Source organism: Ovis canadensis, chromosome 16, assembly GCF_042477335.2.
Source record: "Ovis canadensis isolate MfBH-ARS-UI-01 breed Bighorn chromosome 16, ARS-UI_OviCan_v2, whole genome shotgun sequence".
Classification (NCBI taxonomy): Eukaryota; Metazoa; Chordata; class Mammalia; order Artiodactyla; family Bovidae; genus Ovis; species Ovis canadensis.
This window is the reverse complement of record NC_091260.1, coordinates 73,826,879-73,850,158: the sequence shown is the minus strand read 5'-3', so window position 1 is coordinate 73,850,158 and position 23,280 is coordinate 73,826,879.

Genomic DNA, 23,280 nt, shown 5'->3' with positions numbered 1-23,280 from the left:
CATAGATGTAATAATTTCCAACCATTTAGAATAAAATAATACTTATTCCTAATATTTTCTATGTTATGCACATATTTTATATATGCTCAAATATTATATCTCTTTAAACATATGTAGAATTTTTTTTTTCAAATTATGTGGGCTACTGTTATGAAAGAAGAAAGTGAAATGGTTCAGTCACGTTCGACTCTTTGCAACTGCATAAACTGTAGCCTGCCAGACTCCTCCTCCCATGGGATTTTCCAAGCAAGAACATTGGCATGAGTTACTGTTTCCTTGTCTAGGGAATCTTCCTGTCCCAGAGGTTGAAACTGTGTCTCCCACACTTTGACTAGAAAAACCACAGCTTTGACTAGACGGACCTCTGCTGATAAAGTAATGATTCTTTAAATATATGGCGTCTGTTTGTCATAGTTTTCCTTCCAAGGAGCAAGTTGCTTTTAAATTCATGGCTGCAGTCACCATCTGCAGTGATCTGGGAGCCCAAGAAAATAAAGTCTGTCACTGTTTCCATTGTTTCCCCATCTATTTGCCATGAAGTGATGGAACCGGATGCGTGATCTTAGTTTTCTGAATGTTGAGTTTTAAGTCAGCTCAGCTTTTTCATTCTCCTCTTTCACTTTCATCAAGAAGCTCTTTAGTTCCTCTTCTCTTTCTGCCATAATGGTGCTGTCATCTGCATATCTGAGGTTATTGATATTTCTCCTGGTAATCTTTGATTCCAGCTTGTGCTTCATACTGCCTGGCATTTCACATGATGTACTTTACATCAGTTCAGTTCAGTTGCTCAGTCGTGTTTGACTCTTTGCAATCCCTTGGACTGCAGCATGCCAGGCCTCCCTGTCCATCACCAACTCCCAGAGTTTACTCAAACACATGTCCATTGAGTCGGTAAGGCCATCCAACCATCTCATTCTCTGTCGTCCCCTTCTCCTCCTGCCCTCAGTCTTTCCCAGCATCACAGTCTTTTCCAATGAGTCAGTACTTTTCATCAGGTGGCCAGAGTACTGGAGTTTCAGCTTCAACATCAGTCCTTCTAATGAACATTCAGGACTAATTTCCTTTAGGATGGACCAGTTGGATCTCCTTGGAGTCCAAGGGATTCTCAAGAGTCTTCTCCAACACCACAGTTCAAAAGCATCCTTTCTTCACTGCTTAGGTTTCCTTATATGCCAAACCTTTGACTGCGTTGGTCACAATAAACTGGAAAATTCTGAAAGAGATTGGAATACCAGAACACATGACCTGCCTCTTGAGAAATCTGTATGCAGGTCATGAAGCAACAGTTAGATCTGGACATGGAACAACAGACTGGTTCCAAATAAAAAAGGAGTACGTCAAGGCTGTATATTTTCAGTCTGCTTATTTAACTTATATGCAGAGTACATCATGAGAAATGCTGAGCTGGATGAAGCAAAACCTGGAATCAAGATTGCTGGGAGAAATATCAATAACCTCAGATATGCAGATGACACCACCCTTATGGTAGAAAGGGAAGAAGAACTAAAGAACCTCTTGATGAAAGTGAAAGAGGAGAGTAAAAACTTTGGCTTAAAGCTCAACATTCAGAAAACAAAGATCTTGGCATCCAGTCTCATCACTTCATGGCAAAGAGATGGAGAAATAGTGAAAGACTTTATTTTCTTGGGCTCCAAAATCAATGCAGATGATGAAATTAAAAGATGCTTACTCCTTGGAAGAAAAGTTATGACCAACCTAGATGGCATGTTAAAAAACAGAGCCATTGCTTTGTCAACAAAGGTCTGTCTAGTCAAGGCTATGGTTTTTCCAGTAGTCATGTATGGATGTGAGAGTTGGACTATAAAGAAAGCTGAGCAGTGAAGAATTGATCCTTTTGAACTGTACTCTGCATAGAAGTTAAATAAGCAGGATGACAATATAAAACCTTGATATACTCCTTTTCCTATTTGGAACCACCTGTTTTTCCATGTCAGATTCTAACTGGTGCTTCTTGACCTGCATACAGTAATTTTGCTACTCTTTGGTCTAGTTGTAAAGACTCCACTTGCCAATGCAGAAGACATGGGTTTGATTCCTGGGTTGGGAAGATCCCCAGGAGAAGGAAATGGTGACCCATTCCAGTATTCTTGCCTGAGAAATTCCATGGATAGAGGAGTCTGGTGGACTACAGTCCATAGGGGTTGTAAGAGCTGGACATGACTTAGACACTAAACAACTGCAAATAGTTGTGAAATAGATAAAGCAAGATGCATCAAAGGATTAAGTCAAATTATAAAAACACTACTATGTATGATCAACTTGTTAAATAATGCAAAAAATGAGTTAATTCATAAACATTATGTTTAAACAACAAATCCAGCATTCACAAGGTATTTAAAATGACTAAATTATTATAAACCATTATAAGATTAGATCTCTGTAGGCCATGCTAAAAAATAAAGATAAAAAGCCTTATAAAACACTTTGTCATTTGTACTGGAAGTTGAAAAAATACTATACATGATATATGGTAATCATTGTGATTCTGGAGACAGCATTCTAAAATGGATATAAAAAGTCATTTTATAAGAAAAATTGCTATATAGTACACAAAACAATGGCTTTTGTGTGAGCAATATAGCTCTTCTGCATCAGAATGAGGTGGCATATTGGAATTTCTTATATTTGGAAAAGTGTACAAAGTACAAAAAATCCTAGGATTGTACCAAGCCTTCAGATGTACTATAGCTGGTTAAAAAAATAAGCCTCTCCAAGAATGGAAGATAAACTATGTACATTAGTAGGCTTAAAAGCCTTGTCAGTATCTATACAGTACTTAGATTCCTGTTTACTTGTTTTATTATGAAAGTAAGTCTTGAAAACTTCTAAACCCTCATTTACAGATATAATTTGTGATTTTATGGTTATGCCAATGACTTCTCATATATTAATTTTGGATTTAAATGTAATAAAACATGAGTTTACAAACAGATAGATAGTTAATATGAGCAGAGATTAGTTAATATGAGTTTGGAATTAAGTAACAGAAAGGACAACTTACATTGTTGGCTCATATCAAGTAAATTTTTATATAAAATAGGCATCAGAAAAATTGAAAAGTGACCCCGGAGCCCTCTGACTTCTGTTATCTTTTGCAAAGTGTTTCTTTCATAACTATGATTGATGTCTTTGTGGTGGTAAAATTACTGCAGCCAAATTCAGGCCAACATGCTTCCTCATTAAGTCCTGTCAGATTATAATGACGCTTCCTGAAGTCCTCCCAGAAAAGATAAGGCACCTTCCTTCTCAGAAGATGGAAACATGCTGCTCTTTAAATATCACTGGCCCAAGAAGACCACGTGTTGTTTTTTGCTGAAATATTGTAATAAGGGTTAAGAAACTTTTATGATGCATTTTGTCACAACTTGGTCCTTGAAATGGATGCAGAATCATGTTATCTCAGAACTCACATGATGCACAGGAGAAGAGTGCATGTCTGAATGAAGCAGAGTTCTGTTTGGAGGCAAAAAAAGAAAAGGGGAAGGGGGAAAGTTGATTTTGGAGAAGTAACAAAAATGTACGATATTCAACGAAGAAAGTTCACCTGTTAAAATAATACTTCTGATAGAAATGAAACATTGACTCCACATACAAGATGCCATAATGTTTTGTAGAATAAATCTTAGTTCTGAAGAGAGTAGCCTTCACTGCAGTTTCTGAAGATGTGTGTTATTGATGATGATCTTATTGATATAATGTAAACATAATCTGAATAAATTCCATAAATTTAACAATGAAAAAAAAGTCTCCAATATAGCAGAGATGAAGGCAGAAAAATAGCATACGCGTTTTAAGTGTCGTTTCAATATAAATTATGCAACTAAAAACAATGGGAAAGGAATAAGTGAAATATAGGTAAGAAGAATAAACAAGTTAATTATATAGGCAGTAGGTGGGAATGAAAGAAACATTTACCACCGACATGGTGGTGATAAAAGTCTAAATAAAGTAATAAGGGAGCAAGGGCATAAAAGGTAAATACTAGAACAAAACTATGAAACTATGAACATCATTAAATTCCAAAACAATTTATGAAGAGCAAAAACATTACATACTGAAACAGCACACATAATATACATAGAATAATAAGACAGAGCAGACATCAAACTAATTGATTTTATCAATAAATGCAAATGACAATAGCTCAGCATTTAAAATATATTTTCAATTCTTACCTCCAGAGAAAGACCTAACTATATGCCGCAGATGAAGCACAAGCTTTTAACATAGGATAATTCAAATGGCTAAAACTAAACATGCCAAGAAAATCAAAATGAGAGAAAAGCAGGACTTGTGATCTTCATATCAAGCAAATTAAAATGGGCAAAAAAAAAATCACTGGAGGATCCAAGGAAAGACATGATTTGATGTTAAAGCTACAATTAAAAAAAATTATGAACAGAAACATGTAAGCATCAGATAACACAGATACTCTGAAAATCAGAAATTGCTGTAGATTTAAGGGATTGTAGATGGAAACACCCCTGCAAGAGGGCATGGCAACCCACTCTAGTATTCTTGGTTGGAGAATCCCATGGACAGAGGAGACTGGCAGGCTGCAGTCCATGGGGTTGCAAAGAGTCAGAGACGGCTGAAGCAACTTAGCATGCATGCAGATGGAAAAATGCTAATAAAAATGGTTTAAAATTTCGAGATATTAAGCCACTAATGTCAGCATGAGACAAATAAAATTGACAAAATATAAACAGAGGTAGAAGACCTAACTGCATTTTGATAAAGTGGATAGCAGATGCATGTGCCAAACGGTGCACCCCATTAAGACAGAATATGTCTTCTTTTCATGTGTACTTTGAACATTCACAAAATCTGTTCATATATAGAGTTATAAAGAGATCATGAATAAATTTCATGTAGTATACTAGAAATATGTTTTAATCTCAAAAATCAATGCATTAAAATTAAACATCTAATAAAGTTGATAAACCAAAAAAATCTATTTTGTCAATTTATTCTAGTAGCTAAAGGAATAAAATATATTGCATTAACATATTTTTGATTAGTTGATAAGAAAGCATTCATTCATTTGGAGGATCTTTAAATTGATTTAAAGAGAAATATTTTACACGCATCCCTTCTTAAAGACCACTGAGTAATATTATATAAGTTTTAAATGTTCATCGAATGCACATTTTAAAATATGGACACAACAAATACCGATATTATAACAAAAACTTAACACAGTACTCAGCACCTTTGAATTGACCCTTTTGAACTGTGGTGTTGGAGAAGATTCTTGAGAGTTCCTCGGACTGCAAGGAGACCCAATCAGTCCATCGTAAAGGAAATCAGTTTTGAATATTCATTGGAAGGACTCATGCTGAAACTGAAACTCCAATACTTTGGTCACCTGTTGCGAAGAACTGACACACTGGAAAAGACCCTGATGCTGGGAAATATTAAAGGTAGGAGGAGAAGGGGACAACAGAGGATGAGACAGTTGGATGGCATCACCGACTCGATGGACATGAGTTTGAGCAAGCTTTGGGAGATGTTGATGAACAGGGAAGCCTGGAGTGCTGCAGTCCATGGGGTCACAAAGAATTGGTCATGACTGAGCAACTGAACAGAACAGAACAGCACCTGTATGTGAATTAAGATCATAGAGGTCAAGCATGTTGTTTCTGGTGATTTAATAGCCCAGCACACAAATAGATTGTCTCAGCTAGAGGAATAGAGGGCAGCTAAGGACAAGCAACGTGTGTTCCGTGTTCCCCATGCCCATTCTTTACTGCTTGAGCCACCCTGGGAAGCCCTCCTGAGGCCACACTCTATTCCAAGTAAAGTCTGACTGACTTCATATCATTATACTGAAGTTCATTATCTTCGTTTTGAAAATGTACTGTGGTTGTATGAGATATTAACATCAGTGAAATATGAGTAAAGGTATGAATATGAATAAATAAATGAATATGAATATAAATGAATAAATAAATATGAATAAAAGGTATATGAGGACTTTTTGTATTAGTTTAGAAACTCTTCTTCAAGTCCAAGTTTACTTCAAAACAATTTAAAAACTAAGTGATCTTAAACTTAATATTTTCAATATGTTTGCAACAAATATCAAAAGCAGGGCATTTTCATAAAACTTATTGTAAGTTTCTTAGAATTTAAAAACTGTAAGTAATATTGAAAATCTATTAAACAGTTAATGCTTGAAATGGGATATGTAAATTAAAATTACAGAATTTGTTAAAAATAATGTTAAAGAGAAAACATATTACTACTTTTGGAGTATATTTTAAGCAGTGGAATCATATTTTAAAACATAAACACAAACAAAAATAAGAAAATAAGTGAATAAAAAATGAATTCAAACCCAGTCTCAACCACAACAAAAAGAAAGAAAGTATAAAGATGGAAATAATTAATATAAAGCTAGATGGGGAATGGATGAATTAGAAGCTTGGGATTAGCAGATACATATTTTTATATATAAAATAAACAATGGGGTATATTATATAGCACAGGGAACTATATTCAATATCTGGTAATAAACCCTGATGTAAAATAATACCAAAAAGTATATATATGTATCAGTCTGCTATACATTAGAAACTAACACAACATTGTAAATCAATTCAATTTTTTTAAAAATAAAAAAATTTATGACATAGGCGATTTAGAAAACTAGGAACTAATTAATAATGTCTTCTTTTTGATATAAATAACAACATACAATCCACTTTCTAATTTAATGAAAAAAAAAGATAAGGTATGCATATAAATATAAGATAGGACTAGAAGAAATAATTATTGAAGTAAAATATAATAAAAACAAGAGAATCCTCAAAATATTTAGGAATATATGTTTTTTAAAATAAAATAATACTATATAATTAACTGAATTTGACCAATTAAAAATAAAAAGCTTGAAGAGATCAATTTTTGTAAATGAAAAAATAGTTTTAAAAACATTTCACTTCATAAAAGCACCTGTCCCAGAAAGTTTGTTCTCCAGACATGACAGGCTCAATGCTCAGTAGTACTCTGACTTTGAATTCCTAGTATAATATATCCTGAAAAGAAAATTGACAGAGAAATATCAAACTTTATCACAATAGTTAGTTTGTTCTATGTGTAGTAATATCATAATTTTAAAAGAACTTTAAATATCTCTGAAAGTAAGGAAAATATATTCATTTTATTTTACCCAAGATTTTCATTGTTCTAGAAAATATTTGCATATATATAATAAAGGAAATTAGGGAAATTAGCAATAATGTTACAGTAAAAGTTAAAATAATCATCACTTTAATGATTTAAAGGCCAGATGAAGAATAAAATTATGTTTATCACCAAATGTTTGTCAGTGCATAGGCCTCCTAACTTTTTCTGTAAGGATGGAATATGAGATGAACATATTTCTTGGATTGAAATTCATTTGGTGCTGATGGTCAAAGGCTATCATCTGGTTAATTATATTTTTTGGTCTACCTTTCAGTCATGTCATTATAGGCAGGATAGCTCTGTCGCTCTTTCTCTACATAAGCTTCAATTTAAGAGAACTTATTTTATCATTAGTTTATCATTCCTTTGAATTACACAATAGCTAGTGATTTTAGGAAATGTTTAATTCAAATAATTTTTACCTCAATAGTAATTATTCAGTGCTGTTTCCTTGATTATGATGATATTAATGAGATCAAAACTTATATGAACAAAGCATAGCCTTGTTTTTTTTTTTTAAGTGTTTTATAAGAATTAAGTCATTTAATCCTTACAACAGTCTAAGGGGTACCCTAAAAGCAAACATCAAATTATAATTTCTTAAATCTCCCTTTAAACATCATAAACATCCATTATATGAATCAGTGGAAGAACAAAAAAGCCATATTACTAGTAAGGAGTTTAGCCCAGAATATCTTCAAAGATATGCAGAAAAATTAGGACAGCCAAGAATGACTTTCTATATAATGCAGTAATCAGAAAATGTACAATTGCATTTATATTTGTGTAATAAAAACTAAAATGATTTCAATGCAAAACTGTGTCTCACTGCTGCCATAAATGTATGTAATAAAGCTGTACTTTAAAGATATAGTTAGAAAATTGAAACTATGAAATTTATAAGAAAAATAACATGGTCTGCTAAACTATAGGGGCTTCGCAGGCATCACCAGTGGTCAAGAACACACCTGTCAATGCAGGAGACATAAAAGGCCCAGCTTCGATCCCTGGATGGGGAAAATCCCCTGGAGGAGGGCATGGCAACCCACTCTAGTATTCTTGCCTGGAGAATCCCATGGATAGAGGAGCCTGGTGGGTTACAGTCCATAGGGTTGCAAAGAACTGGACACAACTGAAGCGACTTAGCATGCACACACACTAAACTATAGGATAGACATAAACACAATTTGCCATGATGATTTAAAGTCAATTAAAAATAACATTCTGAATCAGTAATAAATATTTATAGTGAAGTAACTCAGAAAATATTTTTTCAAAGAATGTTTATATAAGATAAAAAACACTTCAAAAGTTCCATTAAGATTTTTAACACTGTGTATTAGTTAAAAAGCAATCAAGCATTTGGAAAATATTAAGAATTTAATAAAACTTCCATGAAAGAATTATCTGAACAGTATTAATGTAGTCATAGATTTATTATCTGCTTTGTGGCAAAACATATATATACTTGATGAGTTTGGAAGTTGCAAAGTAAAGATAATTGACAGGTCTCCAACTCTGTCAATGAAAAATGTTGTTTTGGATTACTTAAAATGTAAACTTCAAACCTTAGATGATATATTGGGTTTTCTCTCCCTTGAGGTCCTAGAAAGAACATCTGAAATAACACATTAAAAAATTATTGACAATGTTCAAGAACAATGGTTTTACTGAAAAATCCTACTCTACTGCATTTGCTTACAAAAAGTGATGGTGCAATGTTAGGTGTAAAAGCCTGAAGTTCTGGTCAGATTAATAGAAAAGTTACAGAATCAATGTTTCCACCTGCAGGTTAATCTATTTATCTGTCCAGATTAATTCATATTTGTATTTTGTACTTTTTAATCTTCATCATGCATTGGAGAAGGAAATAGCAACCCACTCCAGTGTTCTTGCCTGGGGAATCCCAGGGATGGGGAGGCCTGGTGGGCTGCCGTCTATGGGGTCTCACAGAGTCGGACACAACTGAAGCGACTTAGAAGCAGCAGTATATTTCCTATGTAGTATATTACATCACTTTGATATAGATTCCCTATGCAGTTGTATACAAATGTCCAATTAGTCTGTTATACCCCTGTCACATATATAATATATGTTAACTATATTTCAATAAAAACAAATAAAAAGGGGATTTTAAAAAATATAAAAGTCAGAAAATACTTGTAGTTTAACTGGCAGATTTTTGGTACTAATATATTTAAAACAGGTTTTAATTTTATTGTCTTAAATAATCATTGTTATAGGAATAGGGTTAAAGAGGTATTTGAATATTTGACAAATAAAAATATTAGATTTCTTTTGATATTTTTATTATATTACAAAAAGTGAAAAAAGCAACTTAATTTTATAGGAAATATTCAACTAATTCAAATCCAGATATTAATTAAACATAAAAAAGTGATTGAATATATAACAATGAATAAAGCAATCTATGAAAAAGCAGAAATTATGAAAGAATAACACTATTCGCTCAGATTCTTTTTTTTTTAACTTTTTATTTTTACTTTATTTTACTTTATAATACTGTATTGGTTTTGCCATACATTGACATGAATCCACCACGGGTGTACATGCGATCCCAAACATGAACCCCCCTCCCACCTCCCTCCCCACAACTTCCCTCTGGGTCATCCCCTTGCACCAGCCCCAAGCATGCTGTATCCTGCATCGGACATAGACTGGTGATTCGATTCTTACATGACAGTATACATGTTTCAATGCCATTCTCCCAAATCATCCCACCCTCTCTCTCTCCCTCAGAGTCCAAAAGTCCACTATACATATCTGTGTCTTTTTTTTTGTCTTGCATACAGGGTCATCATTGCCATCTTTCTAAATTCCATATATATGTGTTAGTATACCGTATTGGTGTTTTTCTTTCTGGCTTACTTCACTCTGTATAATCAGCTCCAGTTTCATCCATCTCATCAGAACTGATTCAAATGTATTCTTTTTAATGGCTGAGTAATACTCCATTGTGTATATGTACCACAGCTTTCTTATCCATTCATCTGCTGATGGACATCTAGGTTGTTTCCATGTCCTGGCTATTATAAACAGAGCTGTGTTTGCTCAGATTCTAAAGCTGACATTTTCCAAGACAAAACTCTTAGGCGGTGTAATAAACTATATGAAATCATGTTTGTTCTTTGATTGACAAACTGATGAATAGAATGAAAATCTTTCAATTTTATTCATTCTTGGAATTTCAGCAGATGATGTTCTAAATCTTTGTGGATTGTGAATAGAAAATTATAAAAATAAAACATTTTATTATAAAATTTTAATTTCATAATTTTATTATGAGAGATGTTTAATATAAAACTGACACAAGCTGATTATAAAAATGGTCAGCTAGATAATTGTTTGTAGTACATACAAATATGTATGTTCAGAATATGTACTACATACATACAAAGTATCTAGCTATTTTTATAATATCTCTAATGTATTCAGGCATTTCTGTCTTTGTACAGACGACATTAAAAAGAAAAAAAAAAAGATGGCATGATTCCCACCAAGTAAGTTTAAATATCTCTGTTAGTTCCAGCTTGAGCAATTGGCATTAATTTGTATAGAATATGATGAATTTTTAAATATTGACCTTATGTATAAGTAAATACATTGATTTATCAGAGAAAACCATTTCTTATTTTGGTCAAACACTGTGTATTCATTATGAAGTATAAGCTTAAGTGGAAATGGAAATTCAGGAAAACAAAACACAATTAACTTAGAAAAAATTATTATTATGTGTGCATGAACTGATTTGCAGTGTGATGTTCTCTGTCCCTGTCTCCTCTCTCTATCTCTTTCTCTCTCTATATATATGCAATATATGCATGTACATAACTTAAGTTTAATATTCTGTCCTCATGGGGCTTCTCATGTAATGCTAGTGTTAAAAATCCCAGCTGCCAGTGCAGGAAAAGTAAGAGACATCATTTCAGTCTCTGGTTCAGGAAGATGCCCTGGAAGAGGGCATGGCAATCTACTCCAATATTCTTGCCTGGAAAATCCCATGGATAGAGGAGCCTGCAGGCTACAGTCCACAGGGACACAAAAGTTGGACATGACTGAAGTGGCAGCACACAGGCATGCATTCTGTCATCCTATACACTAGATTCCATGCTCTATTTTTAAAATAAATTGTCAAAAATAATATTTAACTGCAGTGTTTCAGTGTTATGTTTACAATCACTTCTAATATCTCTTATTGTATGTGTTTACATTTATCAATGTATAAATGTCTGTTGTGTAAAGAATAACACATAATTTATACATTTTACATGTATAATACAAAATACAATGATAATATTTAGGAATAAAACAAAAAATAAATACACTAATGCATTTGCATATATATATATTGATGACTATAATTTCTATTAGAAAAGTTAAGATGCAACCTAGATAGCATATTGAAAATTTTAAGATGCAGCCTAGATAGCATATTGAAAAGCAGAGACATTACTTTGCCAACAAAGGTCCGTCTAGTCAAGGCTATGGTTTTTCCAGTGGTCATGTATGGATGTGAGAGTTGGACTGTGAAGAAAGCTGAGCACAGAAGAATTGATGCTTTTGAACTGTGGTGTTGGAGAAGACTCCTGAGAGTCCCTTGGACTGCAAGGAGATCCAACCAGTCCATTCTTTTTTTTTTTTTAATTTACCTCAAAATACTGTATTGGTTTTGCCATACATCAACATGAATCCACCACGGGTGTACACGTGTTCCGAATCCTGAACCCCCCTCCCACCTCCCTCCCCATACCATCTCTCTGGGTCATCCCAGTGCACCAGCCCTAAGCATCCTGTATCCTGCATCGAACCTAGACTGGCGATTCATTTCTTATATGATATTATACATGTTTCAATGCCATTCTCCCAAATCATCCCACCCTCTCCCTCTCCCACACAGTCCAAAAGACTAGAAAGCTGTGGTACATATATACAACCAGTCCATTCTGAAGGAGATCAGCCCTGGGTGTTCTTTGGAAGGAATGATGCTAAAGCTGAAACTCCAGTACTTTGGCCACCTCATGCGAAATGTTGACTCATTGGAAAAGACTCTGATGCTGGGAGGGATTAGGTGCAGGAGGAGAAGGGGACAACAGAGGATGAGATGGCTGGATGGCATCACCGACACGATGGACGTGAGTTTGAGTGAACTCTGGGAGTTGGTGATGGCAGGGAGGCCTGGCGTGCTGCGATTCATGGGGTTGCAAAGAGCCGGACATGACTGAGCAACTGAACTGAACTGAAGATGGAAGTTGTTTTATTAAAAATGATATCTTAAACAGTGTGTGCTTTAGTTACAATGAACAAACCAGGTTTTTCTCAACCTTGATATTATTGATATTTAGGGTTGAATAGTTCTTTTTGCACTGTAGAATTTTCAGCAGTGTCCCTGGGCTCTATACACAAGGCACTGATAAACCCTCAGCTCTGACAACAAAAGTGTCTGTAGATATTTTCAAACATTACTGTTTAGCTAAATCACCCTGATTGAGAAACATTGAAACATATGCTAAGAATATATTTTCTTTCAAAAAGTATTTACATGTATTTTATTAGATATAGTATCTATATATCCACCTTCATTTGTAATGTTGATTTTTAATATTAGTATTCAAAAAGATCATTACTGTTGTCTTCATCTGCTTGGGCTGCTTTGAAATAGTACCATAGACTGAGAAGCCTATAAACAGCAGAAATGTATTGCTTACACTCCTAGAAGTTAAAAGTATGGGATCAGTATGCCAGCATAGTCAGGTTCTGGTGAAAGCCCTCTGGAGTTTCAATATGCTATCTTTTTCCTGTGTCCTCACATGGCAGAAAGAAACAAAAGAGTTCTCTGGAGCGTCTTTTATAAGGAACTTCCCTGGTGGCTCAGATGGTAAAGTGTCTGTCTATAATGTGGGAGACCCGGGTTCAATTCCTGGGTTGGGAAGATCCCCTGGAAAAGGAAATGGCAATCCACTCCAGTACTATTGCCTGGAAAATCCCATGGACAGAGGAGCCTGGAAGGCTACAGTCCATGGGGTCGCAAAGAGTCGGATACGACTGAGCAACTTCACTTTTCACTTTCAATCCCATTTGTAAGGACTACAATCTTCATGACCTCATCTAAATCTAATTATAAACTGCGCCTCCAGACACCATGGCATTGGGGATTAGTTATCAATATATGAATCGGGATGGGAGGAGAGGCACCAACATCCAGTTTAAAACCATGCATGCATATGTGCTCAGTTGCTTCAGTCGTGTTCAACTCTTTGAGACCCCATGGACTGTAGCACATCAGGCTCCCTCTGTCCATGAGATTCTCCAGGCCAGAAATCTAGAGTTGGTTGTCATGCTCTCCTCCAGGGGATCTTCCCCCAGGGACTGAACCTGCATCTCCTGCATTGCAAGCAGATTCTTTACCCACTGAGCCACCTGGGAAGCCCAGTCTATAACCATATTTTATACTTATCAAATAATTTATAACTGTGGAACAACTATTGAGGTGTTAAAGAACATGTATTACAAAGCATAATTTATATTGTTCTAATTTTTAAAACTTTTATCTAATAAAAGTACATTTAGCATCCACTAATCTAAGCTGTAGGCCAAAATCTATTCTTATCAGGTCTAGGCAGTGTTCTAGAAGCTCGCACTATCAGATGTTCCTTTACAAGCTTACATGTTTGCTTAATTGTACCTATTCCTATAGGGCTTCCCTGGTAGCTCAGCTGGCAAGAATCCAGCTGCAATTCAGGAGGCCCCCGTACAATTCTTGGGTCAGGAAGGTCCCCTGGAGAAGGGATAGCTACCCACTTCAGTATTTTTGTGTTTCTCCAGTGACTCAGGCAGTAAAGAATCTTCCTGCAGTGTGGGAGGCCTAGGTTTAATACCTGGGTTGGGAAGATGCTCTGGAGGAGAGCATGGCAAGCCACTCCAGTATTCTTGTCTGGAGAATCCCAAAAGACAGAGGAGCCTGGTGGGCTGCAGTCCATGGGGTCACAGAGAGTCGGGCATGAATAAGTGACTAAGTATGCACTATATATGTTTTGCCTTTCAATAGATTCTGTTATTAAAACACACAAAAAATCATGATACCCAATTTATGAAACCTTTCTTGCTAAACCATTTGATAATTAGGCTACTGTTAGTGCTTTTATAGTCTGTGTTTATCACAACAATTTTGTCTTGTACAAGGTTTATCTTGAATTGCTTACATTTTTATCACTTGCACACTTTAAATATAGTCATATCTCAATAGGTATTTGTGAGTAACTTCTAAGTGATTGGTCACCTCCTTAAAGGCTTTGTATAAATTCTTAGCTAAGCCAAAATGGATTGGCCTAATTCTGGTTTCTAAACTCCCTAAATTTCCTTGGAGAGTTCTGTCTTATGCACGATTTGTCTCTTGTGGACACAGAAGGCTATTGAACAAACCTTGTATTTTGTCAGCCCAGATTGGCCTAACAACATTTTTGAAAAGAAGATATCATTAAGTATATTGTAAAGCAATTGACAAAGGAAAGATAAACTACAACCATCAGATGTGATTGTTTTTGATGATGGTTTTGACATGCCATTGATTGGTATGTCTCTCATAGTGAATCTTATTTTTCTTCTCAGATGTGTAATGGAAAAATATGACAGTCTTGTGTCAAACTGCCATATGAAATTGATGCAAGCTTGCTTTTGTCAGGAAAATGCAAGTTCCCCAGGTACTGATTAGAATTGTTCTAAAATACACTTTAAATGTCTATATTAAACATCATTTTAAGTTGAAATTGAAAGGATGAAAAAGATGTTCTATGAAAATGATAAACAAGGAGTGCCTATACTTTCTTCAGAAAAATTAGACTGTAAGTAAACATATAATCACAAGACAAAGAAGGCTATTATTTAATCAGAAAAGGATCAGTTCATCAGAAAGATATACCAATTATATATATTCCAACACCAGAGCACCTAAATATACAAAACAAACATTGAAAGATCTGAAGGAAAAGAAAGACAGCAGTACAACAAGAGTAGAAGACTTCAATATCTTATTTTCAATAATAGTTAGAAAATTCGACAGAAAATCAATAAGGAAACAGCAAGTTTGAACATCACTATAGACCAAATAGACCAAACAGACTGATAGTGAGCATTCTATTCAACAGTAGCAAAATACATTCCTAAGTGCACTCAAAATAATTCTCCAGGACAGATCACATGTTAACTCACAAAACAGATTTTAACAAATTTAAGAAGATTGAAATCATACCAAGTATCTTTTCTGACCACAATGGAATGAAACTTCAAATCACTGATATATAGAAGGAAAACTAGAACTCCCAAAATATGTGAAAATTAAGCAATTTACTCCTGAATAACCACAGGATCAAACAAGAAATTACAAAGGAAATTAGAAAATAATAACACATTTATTTCCCAAGGTCTTTTTTATTTTTCTATATTCCCTTTATACAAAAATGGATTGTGCTAAGTCATTAAGTGAAGTGGTATCTGACTTTGTGACTCCATGGACTGTAGACTGCCAGGCTCCTCTGTCAATGGAATTGTCCAGGCAATAATACTGGAATGGGTTACCATATCGTCCTCCAGGGGATCTTCCCAACCCTGGGATCCAACCCACATTTCTTATGTCTCCTTCATTGGTCGGTGGGTTCTTTACCACTAGCACTACCTGGGAAGACCGTTTCCCCCAAATGGATAACCAGATATAATAACATTATTTTCAAATATAAAATGTGTACAGGTTCAATACAATTTTTGATGATTTATTAAATATAAATTAACAGATGACCAGTTATTGCAGCATATAAATGTCAAAGATCTTCATCAGGCCAGTGTCATTGGGAAGTACTGTTTTTGCATTCTGTCTTTTAATCTTTATACAACCCTATGACATCTGCATTTTTATTTTGCCATTTTATGACTAAGTAAACTCACAGGTTAAGTGATTTGCCCAATACCCATGGCTCACAAGGGGCAAAATTACCACCTGTGTCAGTTTCCCAGCCCAGAAAGCTGCAAATCTTAGCATATATTGAGAAAAATCTGCCAGTGGCCCACACCATCCCTTACCATTTGCAAAAATATTCTTTTTTGTTATAGAAATAAAAACTGAGTCTTCTGAAAAGAAAAAAAGCAATTTGGTTGCGTGTTAAATACATATAATTATTTTTAAAACTCCATTTGTTTATTGTAACTACTGAATATTCAGGCTTCCCTGGTGGCTCAGAGGTTAAAGCGTCTGCCTTCAATGCAGAAGACCCGGGTTTGATCCCTGGGTTGGGAAGACCCCCTGGAGAAGAAAATGGCAACCCACACCAGTATTCTTGCCTAGAGAATCCCATGGACGGAGGTGCCTGGTAGGCTATAGTCCACGGGGTCACAAAGAGTCGGACACGACTGAGCAACTTCACTTTCTTTCACTTTCACTGAATATTCAAGTGCTTTTGTCTTTAAATAATTTATAAGTATCATCTACATAAAACACTGTTGAAATGCTATAGTGCTCAAATATAATCATGTGAAATAATGTCATCTTATCACTTCTACTAGAGATTAAATTAACTTTTCAGGTGTAATCAATTTTTATAAAATGGCTCCAACAGTAAAAATAAAACAAAAAATAAAAAACTGTGACGTATTTCAAAAATTTGGTTAGAGAAAGAATAACTTCTAGTTCTTTTGCAAGGGAAAAACAAATGCAGGCATATAGAAAATGAACATTCTCTGTTAATGAAGTGAAACTTTGCATAATGGCACAAAAGTTACTTATATCTGCTTTTGATAAAAGTTGAATTAATTATTACTTGCACTACTTTTAAAAATTTACTTTTATTCTTTTTGTGTGTGTATGTTTTATTTTTTATTTATTATTTTTTTTTACTTTACAATATTGTGTTGGTTTTGCCACACATCAACATGAATCCAATATTTTAATTAGAATGAAAGTAAATTTTAAATTACTTTTATTCTAATTAAAATATTTATTTGACTAACAATCTATTATATTAGGGAAGATAACAAATGTATATGTTTCTGTAAAGAAGCATGTTAGGATTTTGTGGTATATACCAATAAAAGCAAAAAAAAATTACTGTTCAGGTACTTGAGTGATGCGTATGAGTGGAAACAGTGGCTGAACAGAAAAATTTAATTCATAGTGAATAACAAAAGTATATCCAACAAAATCTTTCTCTACCAAATAATCTTTAAAACAAACAAAGCAAAACAGACCAAAAACAAGGTAAGAGAATACAAGATGTCTGGGATCATGTGCATTTGGAAATTACAAAATGCTTTCCCTATATGGAAAATTATAAATTGTTTTAGTATCATATAATTCTCAACAGTTCTACAGTTGTAAAATTATGTCAACATTGTTAGAAAAGCTGTAGAAGTAGATTTTCCATCAACTGCAGGAGGGGAATATCCTGGGAATGTAGCAGGGTGATTAGCTATCTTCACTACTCACTTATAAATTAGAAGGAAATAAAGAGCCTCTTGATGAGGGTGAAAGAGGAGAGTGAAAAAGCATGCTTAAAACTCAATGTTCAAAAAACTAAGATCATTGCATCTGGCCCCATCACTTCATGGCAAATAGATGGGGAAACAATGGAAACAGTGACAGACTTAATTCCTTGGGCTCCAAAATCACTGTGAACCCTGACTGCAGTCAGAAAATTTTTAAAAAATAAATAATAATAATAAAGAAAAGCTATGACAAACCTAGACAGCATATTCAAAAGCAGAGACATAATTTTGCCAACAAATACCCATATAGTTCAAATGTGGTGTTGGAAAAGACTCTTGAGAGTCCCTTGGACTGCAAGGAGATCCAACCAGTCAATCCTAAAAGAAATCAATCCTGAATATTCATTGGAAAGACTGATGCTGAAGTTGAAACTCCAATACTTTGGTCACCTGATGCAAAGAACTGACTCATTGGAAAAGACCCAGATTTGGGGAACCATTAAAGACAGGAGCAGAAGGGAACAACAAAGGATAAGTTGGTTGGGTGGCATCACCAACTTGATGAACATGAGTTTGAGTAAGCTTTGGGAGTTGGTGATAGACAGGGAAGCTTGGCATGCTGAAGTCCATGGGGTCACCAAGAGCTGGACATGACTGAGTGACTGAACTGAACTGATCCACATAGTGCAAGCTGTGTTTTTTTAGTAGTTATGCACAGATGTGAGAATTGAACTATAAAAAAAGCTGAATGCCAAAGATTTGATGTTTTCTGGTTGTAGTGCTGGAGAAGACTCTTCAGAGTCCCTGTACTGCAAGGAGATCAAACCAGTCAATACTAAAAGAAATCAATCCTGAATATTCATTGGGAGGACTGATACTGAAGTTGAAGCTCCAATCCTTTTGTTAGCTGATGTGAAGAGCCAACTTAGTGGAATAGATCCTGATGCTGGGAAAGATTGAGGGCAGGAGGAGAAGGGGGAGACAGAGGAAGAGGTGGTTGGATGGCATCACCAACATGATGGAGATGAGTTTGATCAATCTCTGAGAGACAGTGAAGGGCAGGGAAGCCTGGCATGCTGTGATTCATGGGCCACAAAGGGTGGGATACAACTTAGTGACTGAACAAAAACAAAATATCATGACTAAAGTTTCTTTGATTGTTTTTTATTTTTGCTTTTATCCTAAGAGAAATCAATTCATATTTTTAAAATATGGAATTTTTTAGCAAATAAGTATAAGCCTATACATTTTGTTCTACTTCAGTTTTGACTAGCTGAGAAAGCATTTAACAAATCAAATTTTGGAGGTCATTAATTCAATTCTTGAGAGGGCTTACAACACATATATTCCATTTCAATTAAAAAATAATCATTATTGGTGTTGGTGCACATGTCCTTGGATACATATGCATACTTGAATTTCAAAGGTCATTGATTCCATGTATACAATTTAATTTAGTAGTAATAAAAAGGTATGGTTATACAAAACTCTTTCTATTTACATTCTTCACTGAACAATATGTTTTAAAATATAGTTAGGATTATGTAGTTACAGCCCTTGTCTTCCATCTGCTGCATGATATATACCATAATGATTATCAGTGGAATTTTACTTATTTATTCTGCTTGTACTGGTCACTGTTAGGTCCACTGCTAGCATACACACTAATTTTAAAAAATACAGATTCAGAAATTTACTGTGTAATAATATAGATATTTAATTTTCACAAATATTTGATTTCTGTTATTTGTTCTTAATGTTAATAATTTCCCACTTCGATTATATAATTTGGTCTTTATTTAGTGTTTGCTGCTTTGTCCCTCTCTGTTTAGTATTAACATAAATTCATATAACTTCATATACTAAAATAATGCAATTTAAAGGAACATATAATACAACAGTTAAACAAAATGTCTCTCCTTTTGTGCAATGGACAAAGTACCAATCATGCCCCTCTCTGGAAACTGTGTTAAGAATTACATTAACTGTACTGTAATGTGTTTAACAGAATATAACCTGCCTCCACATGCCAGCCAATGGCACCCATAGAAAATGTGTTAGGAGCGACTTTTGTGAGTAGCTATGTAATAAGGATTTTTAAATTACATTAAATAGCACTGTATAGTTTTTCTCTTATATCTCCTGCATTGGTAGGCAGGTTCTTTACCACTACCTCCACCTGGGAAGTCTTTCTCTTACCCTTATTTAATTCTACCCCCCAAAAACCCCAATATGTAGCTATATATTTTATTGTTTGGGGTTCCATGGTGGCTCAGGGGTGAAGAATCTGTCTGCAGTGCAGAAGATGCAGGAGACATGGATTCAGTCCCTGGGTCAGGAAGATCCCCTGGAAAAGGAATAGGCAACCCACTTCAGGATTCTTGCTTGGAGAATCCCATATACAGAGAAGCCTGGCTGACTGCAGTCCATGGGGTCTGGAAAAGTAGTATGTGACTGAGCACAGCACAGCAGCATACACTCTTTTCACTGTGTCCGTGTACTGGGTTCATCCTTGTCTACTGGATATTGTGAAGGATGTAGAAAGGCAAGATTACTTTACAGTCTTCTACAGATTTCCTGCTGTGGCTTGTCCACTCTTTCTCTGAGGCAGTTTTCTTGCATTCAAATTCAGTGTTTAGATTTTTATGTTTTCTCTCTCTCTTTTTTTTTTTTTTAGCATTTGCTTCTTCTACTGCTTTTTGTGGCTTATTTGTCTGTGTATATATTCAACTACTCTATTTAGGCTTTGTGTGTTTTTTTTTTTTCCATTCTTGAGTGCATTTATTATTTAATACCACTTTCCTCTGCTGGCTGCTATCTCAGTTTACTTTCTGTAAGCTGGGGCTGTGCCTTTTGGTGATATGCTCTGGACTTCAGTTTGGATTTCTCCTGGGCTATTCTGCCTGTTTGTGATTTCCCGAATGGGTTACATCCTGCTTGGCTGCTGTTGAGTTCTGCTTTCTGCTTGTTTATTTTAAGGCTCATTGGATTTTCCTCCTAAATGAGGTTTGTTTCACTTTTCTAAGGGCATTCATACCTTTTTATCCTGCTTTTGTATTGCTACTGTCCCTGTATCTGAAGATAATCAACTCATGAATTTTTATATTTTTTAAATCTTTTCAAATATTTTTGGTTTTATATTATTTTAAAATATATTTCTTTCTTATTTATATATTTATATTTGTTTTCTTCAGAACAAATGTTACTGTATCATCAATGCTGTGTTACATTGAAAATTGCTGAAGGAATAAAATAAAAGCAAATATGAAGAAAAATTATTGTCCAATTGTTAATTATGAAACAGTGAACATTATTTCATTGAATGACTTTATTACTTTAATTGTGGATATTTTATTTTAAAAGATTTTTTATAAATTGTTTGATCTTACATGATTTTTATCATAGTAATTACGTATAAGGGCTTCCCTGGTGGCTCAGTGGTAAATAATCCTTCTGCCAATGCAGGAGAAGACTGGAGAATCCCATGGATAGAGGAGATTGGAGGGCTACAGTCTATGGGATCACAAAAGAGATGGATATCACTCAGTGGCAGAGTAATTGTGTACATAGCTAAAAATCGAATAATGCTACAATTTATCTTTAAAAAAGTACTCGCTATCTGCTATATCCCCAAATATCAGTGAGTTTACGTATATATATAGGTAAGGAAATGGCAACTCACTCCAGTATTCTTGCCTGGAAAATTCCCATGGACAGAGGAGCCTAGTGGACTAAAGTATGGGGCTGCAAAGAGTCAGACATGACTAAGCACTTGTCAGCTTCATATAAATACCCATTTATTTTATATGCATATATATACATATGTATAAATGTCTTTTCTAAATAATATACACATACCAGTATTTTAATATAATTTTTCAAACTTAGTTATTATCTGCTAAAAAATGTTAGAATTTAGATATGTACACAAATATCCACTACAGACGCTCCTTTTTCTTAAGCTAGTAATATACTACACTGTTATCTCTTTTTATATATAGACAGATATATGGCTAGCTGAATTATTAGGTACTTGTATGAGTAGATTGAGACAAACAGTATTTTCATATAAACCACACATTGTGTCACATTTATAGTTCTTTTTCTATAAAATTTTTGGCCTCTTTTCTGCATTTTATCATGGTTTTATATTTACTTTATTTGTTAGTTTCCTATACAGCTTTGATTATAACACAACCAAACACACTAACTGAATTCTGAATCCTTTCTCAATATGACCTTGAAAGGGTGTAAAGCACTGGTCGCACAGTCATGTCTGACTCTTTGGACCCCATGAACTGTAACCCACCACTCTAGTAACCTAACACATTTATCTATTAATGTTTTCAAGCATATAGTTTCTCTAACATTTTAATGTAGTAAAAAAGTCAGTTATGTTATGTCATTGGCTACACACCACTAGCTGAATATGGGATTAAATTATACCTTGATGCTTCATTATATTTCAAGAAGAGATGGGAATACCAGACCACCTGACCTGCCTCTTGAGAAATTTGTATGCAAGTCAGGAAGCAACAGTTAGAACTGGACATGGAACAACAGACTGGTTCCCAAACAGGAAAAGGAGTGCGTCAAGGCTGTATATTGTCACCCTGCTTATTTAACTTATATGCAGAGTACATCATGAGAAACGCTGGACTGGAAGAACCACAAGCTGGAAACACGATTGCTGGGAGATATATCAATAATCTCAGATATGCACATGACACCACCCTTATGGCAGAAAGTGAAGAGGAACTAAAAAGCCTCTTGATGAAAGTGAAAGAGGAGAGTGAAAAAGTTGGCTTAAAGCTCAACAGTCAGAAAACGAAGATCACTTCATGGGAAATAGATGAGGAAACAGTAGAAACAGTGTCAGACTTTATTTTCTTGGGCTCCAAAATCACTGCAGATGGTGACTGCAGCCATGAAATTAAAAGACACTTACTCCTTGGAAGAAAAGTTATGACCAACCTAGATAGCATATTCAAAAGCAGAGACATTACTTTGCTGACTAAGGTCCGTCTAGTCAAGGCTATGGTTTTTCCAGTAATCCCGTATGGATGTGAGAGTTGGACTGTGAAGAAAGCTGAGGGCCGAAGAAGTGATGCTTTTTTTTTTTTTTAAATTTTAAAATCTTTAATTCTTACATGTGTTCCCAAACATGTGATGCTTTTGAACTGTGGTGTTGGATAAGACTCTTGAGAGTCCCTTGGACTGTAAGGAGATCCAACCAGTCCATTCTGAAGGAGCTCAGCCCTGGGATTTCTTTGGAAGGAATGATGCTAAAGCTGAAGCTCCGGTACTTTGGCCACCTCATGTGAAGAGTTGACTCATTGGAAAAGACTTTGATGCTGGGAGGGACTGAGGGCAGGAGGAGAAGGGGACGACAGAGGATGATACGGCTGGATGGCATCACTGACTCGATGAACGTGAATCTGAGTGAACTCCAGGAGTTGATGACGGACAGGGAGGCCTGGCATGGTGCAATTCATGGGGTCGCAAAGAGTCAGACATGACTGAGCGATTGAACTGAACTGAACTGAACTGAATTATTGTTTAAGCATAATGATTATTTGT